At 34.7% G+C, this 8,978-nt stretch overlaps 1 non-coding gene across 1 annotated transcript; it reads left to right on the forward strand.

The window, feature by feature from the left end:
- The first annotated feature begins 8,088 nt into the window (after positions 1-8,088).
- LOC150047043 (U6 spliceosomal RNA) lies at positions 8,089-8,191 on the forward strand. The gene has a single exon (XR_016539577.1). It is a non-coding gene; the product is annotated as a U6 spliceosomal RNA (small nuclear RNA).
- The last annotated feature ends 787 nt before the right edge of the window (positions 8,192-8,978 follow it).

Consider the following 8,978-nt stretch of genomic DNA (forward strand, 5'->3'; position numbering starts at 1 on the left):
GAATACAATAATTTTCATGAGTGCACATCTGCATCACTGGCTGAATTCCCTGGTATTACATTTGATTCATCATTCAAAAATAGCTCCTGAATTAAAATATAACACTCAAGTCTTCTTCCTATTGTCACAAGTCAAGGGGTCTATAATTCGTAAAGTCACTGGATTCTATGCGATCTCACAATGCAAGCACACATTTTCAGTGATCTTATACATGAAAATCTCCTTAGGTTTAGCCATGGTCTTGTTTCATTTTAACATCATGATTTTCAGGTGGTGACATTTCTTCACGATTAATAAAAGCCAGATATATGCCTGTCTTGCTTTTAATTACCAGCAATATTCCCATTTCCTCTTTAAATATTGCCTGTATTTACAATATGTTATATGGTCACTCTGTCCCTCTCCATATTAGAGCCTATAAAACTGGGTTTTCTACAGTGCTGTCTGGAGATTAACCTCAATAATGCAGCCTGGAAAAATTTTAAAAAAGCAAATTCCAAAAATTCAGTTTCAAATAATACTCAGTTTCTTATTTGATTTGGTTAACTTAGTTCATTTAACATATAACAAAATGGTCTTTTCCGTGGCAAAAATAAGCAGTGAACAGGAAAGTTTGTCATGCATTGTCAGTCAGTAATTCTAGAAACTAGTGATTTTTTTTGGAAAAAAAATCATATTAAGTAAGCCATACCCAAAGGAACATAGGCTCCATGTTTTCCCTCCTTTGTAATAATTACTATACATCTAAGATTCTCCTAGCAGAGGATCACAATACCTCAGAAGCTAGGTACATATGGTCATGCAGGATGATACTCAATAACATGAATTTCAGGATATGGAAACATTCTTTGTGATTGCTGTTCTCATCGTACTATGTGAAGTTATTTTTTTTTCTGTTTTTATCCCCTTAGGGTTAATCTCATGTTGTTACCTGGTATATTGTATAAATGTTTATTTGAAATAGGGAAGGGAAGGGGAGACAAAAGTTTGGGCGGGGGTGAGGGAGAGAAAGAGGGACAAAAACATGAGAAGGGGCATTGAGTTTTGAGAATATAACAATTACCTGTAGAATGCAACTGAACCCCTTTATACATTACCCCAACAATAAAATACAATAAAAAGAATTGGAGTAATAAAGTAAACTATATGAAAATTGAAAATACTCTAAAAAAGAGCCAAGCTTTATTATGTTTCAGATAGGTGTTCTTAAAATACATGTGTGTGTTCTTAACTACTTCAAAGCTAAGACTTCCTTTCAAGGCCAAACTAGACCATACTGGGCAAGATTTCGGGATCTATTTCCAAAATAAAAAAGCTGGTTGAATCTCTTAAGAGGTACAGTTCTAGGTTAGCTAGCACCACGTACTTGGTTTGACCACCAGGCCTGGCAAAAGTTAATAATGGAGATTTCTTATAGTAATTGTGGGTATACTGATATTTTAATATTTGGTATTGATTGTTACACTTACAAAGTTTAAGTAGGCTCCTGTAAATTATCACACTTTCGTAGATGGTGAAACTAAAGACATCAGTGCTCTACATTAAGTTGCATATATATATTTATATATATATATATATATTATATTGTTGGTATTTCCCAAATGTTTAGCATTTTCAAGCTATTATTCTAATTTGAACTATTTTGAGGTACTATTTTTATTCACACTGATAATTTAAATTCAACTTATCAAGGTACTTTAAAGGAAACCTTTTTATTATTACAATTGAAAGATAGTTATACTTACACACCTTAAAGTATGAGAGCTAAATACAAAATATATTACTCTGTTCTAGTACAGGCTTTAAGTCTGAAGTCTGCTTCATCTTTGTTAAGATGGTAAGTGATAAAGGTGGGCTAAAGACTTAATAACACATACTGATTCATTGGCTTTGAAGTACCCAGAGGGAATGAAAGAAAGTTGAGATGAGAATAACTTTCTTTAGTCCAGGTTTTTAAACTAATACAACGAAGTAGCGTCTTTCCCTTGTAACTGGACATCAGACTCTTTCAAGTGGAACCATACCAATGGTATTGCCATGCTTTATGTTACTGGATTCCTCACTTCCGAAACTGAAAGAATTGTAACAGCTCTGGTGGCAGGGGCAAGGGAGTGTGTGGAAAAGACAAAGTTCACCCATTTATTTAAAGTTTAAACAATCAGTAAGAAATATACAGCATTACTGTTAGGGTGGATTTGAGAACTATCAGCCAATGTTATGAGAAAAAATAGAGAGATGTAAAAGAGGATGTATTGTCAGCAAATAACTGTAAAAGTTTTGAATGTCCCCTCTCACTCAGGATAAGTTAAATCTGTCAAAAACCCATACAAAGCAGCAACCAAGTACTCTTCTTTGAAAGTAGAGATGAATTTTAGTTTTGATTGATTGTATCTTTAGATTTGTATCATTGTGTGGATAGTGATTTGATATGAAGAGACAAACTTACCAAGTATGTCAAGAGTTTTAGAAGATGATCATGATGTAATTGTACACATGTGTGTAATGGAAAGACAAACTATACACACATACACAAACATATTATCTGCACATAGCTGAGCACACACACACACACATACACATGCACACACACACACACACACACACATATATATGTGTGAATGTACATATGTATTTATCAAACACTATGTTTTAGCTACATTCTGCTTTACTTTCATATATGGACAATAGTCATTTCTTAATCTTGACCACTTGCCACCTGCATATTAATATACTTGGGCTAGAATTCCACAGATTTTTGTGTTTCAAATAACAGAAACTTACTTTCTCCCAAATCTAAATGTTGGAAGCTCATCTTAAAGATATAGCCTTTGGTTTCTCCTGAGATCTCTCTGTCTGTCTGTTGGCTACAATTTTTTCTTTCAACTTCTTGCTGTGACTCCCCTTGTAACTCTGCAGGCCTCTCTGACATCTTTTGTATGAACAGATTTCCTCTTCTTACAAGGTTCCCAAGTTACACTGAGTTAAAGCCTCATCTTCATAACCTCACTCTTTCATTTCACTCCCTCCCTCTCTCCCTCCCTCTCTCCCTCCCTCCCTCCCTCCCTCCCTCCTTCCTTCCTTCCTTCCTTCCTTCCTTCCTTCCTTCCTTCCTTCCTTCCTTCCTTCCTTCCTTCCTTCCTACCTTCCTTCCTTCCTTCCTCCCCCCTCTCTGTCTCTCTTTTCTTTCTCTCCCATCCCTTTCCTTCTCCCTTCCCTACCCTCCCTCTCTCCCAATCCATCTGCCTCCACCTCCAACTCCTCTCTCCCCTGCTTCATCATTCTGATCCTGGGGCACTGACCCTAATGTTTGGTACTGAAGACTAACTCTCCACTACTTGAATCACAGCTTCATTTTGGGCTCTGTTGTGTTTAAGAGATAAGAGGATCACAAACTTTCTTGTCTGGATTGGCTTTGTACTATAATCCTGAAATCTCAGACTCCTGATTAGTCACTGGAGCCCAGCTTTAATCATATTTATATTTCATTGCCATCTCATTATGAAATAGTAGAGATTAGAGAGCTTCCATTTACAAATTGTTAGGGAGAGGGGATAGAGCTCCATTGACATCACTTAGTTCAACTCAGACATCAGTGCTCCACATTAAGTGATATATATATATATATATATATTTCTGTTGGTATTTCCCAAATGTTTAGCATTTTCAAGCTATTATTCTAATTTGAACTATTTTGATGTACTATTTTTTAACTTGTAAACTTCTTTTTATTTTTTATTTATTTTATTTTTTATTTTAATGTATAGAGGGGTTACAGTTACATTCACCAAATAGTAGGTGCATTACTTCTCATACATTTTGATACCCCTTCTCATGATTTTGCCCCCATTTCCCTCCCCCAAATCCCTCCCAATCATCTTTTCCTCCCTTCTCTTTCCTATTTCAAATAATTAAATAAGCTTATATATGATATATCAGGTAACAAAATCAGATACAGTAACAATATGAGATTAACCAAAGGCAACAAAAGAGAACAGAAATAAATAGTTACATTTTCTAAGCTTACATCAAATCTCTAAAAACTTACAAGTAACTAGTAATTTACATACATATGTACAAATACTAGAACAATATTAACTTAAAACTTCGTATCTAATCATGATTAGTTTGCACAAAGTTTATTAGAAGACTTCATTTGTCTAGAAGAAACCCCAGCGAAAGCCAGCAAAACTAGGCTATTGTTATTTAGGTAGATTTTGCACAGCTGCAATAGACAGAGTAGATAGACCTAAGGGGCATATCTATCATCCTGGACCTGCTTTGAAAGGAGAACTAGCTCAAAGGTAGTAGAAAAAGGGGTGGTTATGGTGGTGTATTAGTTACTAAATGATTGCAAGGTGTGAAAAGTTAACCTGTACTGTCCCTGGAGACATGTGACCAACATGAAGCACATAGTTTCCATTTTTCATCATTTCACTGATGGCGATGTCAAGTACCTTGGAAGACATTTGTACATTCCCTGGTGGGGGTGGAGGTAGGGTTCAGGGAAGGGATATTACCTGACTGCTGTTTTGCCTTCCTGTTAAGTACAAAAAGTAGTGATTGATAATTTAAATTCAACTTACCAAGATACTTTAAAGGAAACTTTTTATTATTACAATTGAAAGATAGTTATACTTACTCATCTTAAATATGAGAGCTGAATACAAAATATATTACTCTGTTCTAGGCTTTAAGTCTGAATTCTACTCCATCTTTGTTAAGATGGTAAGTGATAAAGGTGTGCTAAAAACTTAATAACAACATACTGATTCATTGGCTTTGAAGTTCCCAGAGGGAATGAAAGAAAGTTGAGATGAGAATAACTTTCTTGCTGGTATATTCAAGGTTAAGTCTTGCCTTTTTGGCATTCTGTCTAAAACTGTCTTGTGTTCCGATTAAAACTATTCCGATTTACACAATAACTTCACATCCCCCATTTGAGTAAAGCATATCATGGCTGATTTCAAATTCCATTTTCAGGATCCTATCATCTTTTTAGATGTGTAAGTGTCAAATATTAAAAGCAATCAAAAGAAAAGTTAATAGTAAAACTTGTGGGGTTAACTGTAAGTCAAATGGAATGAGTAGAGCCATTGAATAATGTCTTCATAATTGACATAAAAGTGCTGTACAGTTCAGCTTTAATGTGATTGTCTTAAAAAGTTCAAAGACAAGAGACTACTTTTCCCTTTTTGGTACACATATCAAACAGTTTCATAATAATTCATGTGATGATGGACTGAGATTGTTCCATGATTGATAAACTCAAGGGATGTAATATATCATTTTTTTGAACTAGGTGTTACGGTGATTGGCTTAGTAATGATTTGAGGTGTCAAAGATTAAAAAGTATCAAGGGAAATGTCTATATACTATGCAAATGACTGTTCAGAGCAAGCATTTTTAACTAGATGAAGACAGAAAGCACATGATTAGGAACGGCTTGAATATCATTCTGTCTGGAACCCCTTTTCCTCACATAGATACTTGGAACACATCCAAGTTCATTGCAGGAGTCAATTTCTGAGCCTCACAGCATATATATATATATATATATATATATATATATATATTTGCTTAGAGTTCAAGGGTATGTGTAGTACCACCTCAAGTTAAAGATCTTGTAAAAGAAAAAAAAAGATAATATTTTTTCTGTGCAAAGAGCTATTCTGTATTAGTGAAAATAAAGATCATTTAACTAAATAATATTAGTGTAACTCTTATTCAAAGTTAGTGTAGTTTTGTAATATCCACTATCAGAGAAAGAAAACATTGTGATGTGGAGAATTTAAAAAATACTGCTTGGGTACCTGGAGTTTGCCCTAATGGTAGAGTGCTTGCCTAGCATGCACGAAGATCCAGGTTCGATTCCTCGGTACCACATACATAGAAAAGCCAGAAGTGGTGCTGTGACTCAAGTGGTAGAGCACTAGTCTTGAGGAAAAGCCTAAGGACAGTGCTCAGGCCCTGAGTTCAAGGCCCAGGAATGGCAAAAAAAAAAATTAAAAAATACTATTGGGCTTGAGATGTAGCTCAGTGACAAAATGATTGCCTAGCAAGTGCAATATCCTGGGTTCAATCCCCAGTACCCAAAAATAAAGGCAAAATATAGTATTGTGTCATGTTTATGATGTCATCCATGGATGTGTCATCCATGGAAGAATATAACTATAGTTGTGAATCTTTGAACTCCAGTAGGATAAATTAATGTCATGCTAACTGTCATCTTTTTTTCCCAATTTTTCCATTGCCAGGATTAGGACACCTGCTGTGGACATAGCTTCTCTGACAAGAAGAGCTCATGGATGCTTGTGTTTCTCACAGAAGGTTCACAAGGTTCATATTGACTGTTATGCATCTGCATCAAGATGGTAAACTGTATGTCAATGACTTTCTAGCTTAAAAACACACAATGATCACCTAGGAAGCATGATAAAATAAATAATGCTAAGACTCTATAGCATCAACTACATTAATTTGGGGCTGGAATCTTTCTTATTAGAAGTTACATTTCTAATGTATTTCCAGACAATGTTCTCGATTTGGCACAGACATTTTGAAAATGACTGCTTTAGTATTCTATGGTTTTCCCATGTATGCAACCATAAAGTTTAGAACAGCACCTAAAAAGGCAATGAGTGAAAGAAAATATACTAGGCATTTCCAGCAAATGTGGCAGTTGGAACAATATAAACCCGTTTGTTTGTTTGTTTTTGAGGGGGGATGTTGGTGGTTTTAGTGTGGTAGTAGGGATAAACTTCAATATTTTACCAAGTAAACCTTTGCATATGTTAAAACTAAGCAACATGTTCAGCAAAGAAAAGTCAATTTTATTAGGTAAGGTAAAACTCTTTCATGTCATATAGTAATACTCTGATTTTTATTTGTTTATATGTGTTTAATCATAGGATGTCTCAGAGATTGAATTCAGAGCCTTGTACATGCTAAATATAACTGAGCTAAACCCACGTTGTTCAAAACTTGTTTGGAAAATTTATTCCTCTACTACCTCAGTAATATAAATCTGAGTAAGATTAAAATGTTATATTATAACGCATATTCTTTATGATTTATTGAGGATACTTAATATTCTTCTCTAATTCTGGCATATTCCATTTTATATTCTGAAAGGTAATTAATAGTAATAAAAAGATGATTCTTCACAAATTGATATTTGGATTTAATATAATCCCAATTAAAACCAAGGTAGTGTTAATTAGATTTAGGAAAACGTGAATAAACAGTTGACAGTTCATGCAGAATAAGAATTAGAACAGAACTCCCAATATCACTTTGAAATAGTTGGATGAGGAGAGTGAACGTCCACTCCCAGTCTCAAAGTAGGACATCTTCATAGCTAATATTCATCATTGTCTATATGGCTATTCCCTTTTAAATAACATTATGTATGCTAAGTCATTTGTTCATTACAAATGAACAAACAGAGACAGGTTATCGATATGAAATAAGAAAGTAGGAGAGAGAATAAATAATATAGTCAGTACATAAATGGTTCATGAGGAATTAGAGCCAAGGTCAGGTGCCAAAGGGCTCTGCTATATGAACTATAATAGTACACTGAGATCTTGAAATGGAATGACAAAGGGAGGAATGATACATATATAGAGGACATGGCACATGGTAGGTTTGGATGAGCAAGAAAAGAGTGGATTAAAACCATAGGATTCTCAGCCAGCATTTCTGAAAGTGAATTTCAAATGTCCAAGTTACCCCCAAACTATCAAAATATGTCACCGTTCTTTATATTCTATCATGTATTTATAGCAGTATAAAGTACTCAACAAAAGGAACACTCATTTCATAACAAAAAGCAAAATAAGCTTTCTTTTTTCATATATTTTTTACTGTAATTAATAGAAAGGTTACATTATATTCACCAGATAGATGGTGCATTACTTCACAAACATTCATACCCTTTCTCATGTCTTGGTTCCCATTTCCCTCCTCCCACCCCCGCCCCTCATCATGTTTTCCCCCCTTCCTATTATATTTCAAATAGGCAAATAAGCATATATACAATCTATCAGATAACAAGGTAAAATACTGTAACCTTATGAGATAACCAAGGCACAGCAGCAGCACATATACTCAAATTGGAACAACACAGAGAAGATTAGCTTGGCCTCTGCGCAAAATAAGCTTTCTATTCTCTTAGTTTTTCTAGATACTTCTGTAATTTTAAATTTTATTAAAAACAGGGCAATGTTTTCTCTTTCTGCCTTTTTTTTTTGGCCAGTCCTGGGGCTTAAATTTAGATCCTGAGCCCTGTCCTTGGGCTTTCTCAAAGATAGAGCACTCCCACTTGAGCTCTACCACAGCACCACTTCCAGCTTTCTTTTCTATGTATGTGGTACTGAGGAATCAAACCAGGGTCTTCGTGCATGTTGTGCAAGCACTCCTGGCCCCTTCTGCCTTTTCTTAGGTTTAATATTAAATCATTAAGTTGGTATGGGTATAGGTGCATACATAGACATTTTCTGCAAAGCAGCAGACATTTTAACTAACTGATAAAATTAGAATAAAAAATTCCTACCTCTTTGGGGTGAAAATAAATATGCAAAGAGGTGATTACATATTTATGAAAAGAGTAGCTTTCATTTGGTGAGATGTTACTATGTCCTATGATTTGCTTAGCATTTTGTAGGTGTCAAGTCTTCTCACAAAACCCTATGATAAAAGACTATCATCAACCTTAAGTTGCATTCTTATAGAACTGCTGAGCAGATAGATTACATGCCCAAATGTACACTCATTTGACAAAAAAATTGTAAATAAGATTTCAGAAATCAAAGTAAGAAATTTTGTTTAAATTTTTATAACCCAGGGTCTTAAATACCAGGCAACACATATTTTGGAAATGGAGACTTTAAAATATAGAACTAGCAATACTGTTAATTTACTGATACAAGAAAGTGGAAAAAGATGCTCTTGAAATATGCTAGGGATTAATTAAAGCC

The sequence above is a fragment of the Megascapheus bottae genome, chromosome 24, assembly GCF_031878675.1.
Source record: "Megascapheus bottae isolate mThoBot1 chromosome 24, mThoBot2.hap1, whole genome shotgun sequence".
NCBI classification, from domain to species: domain Eukaryota; kingdom Metazoa; phylum Chordata; class Mammalia; order Rodentia; family Geomyidae; genus Megascapheus; species Megascapheus bottae.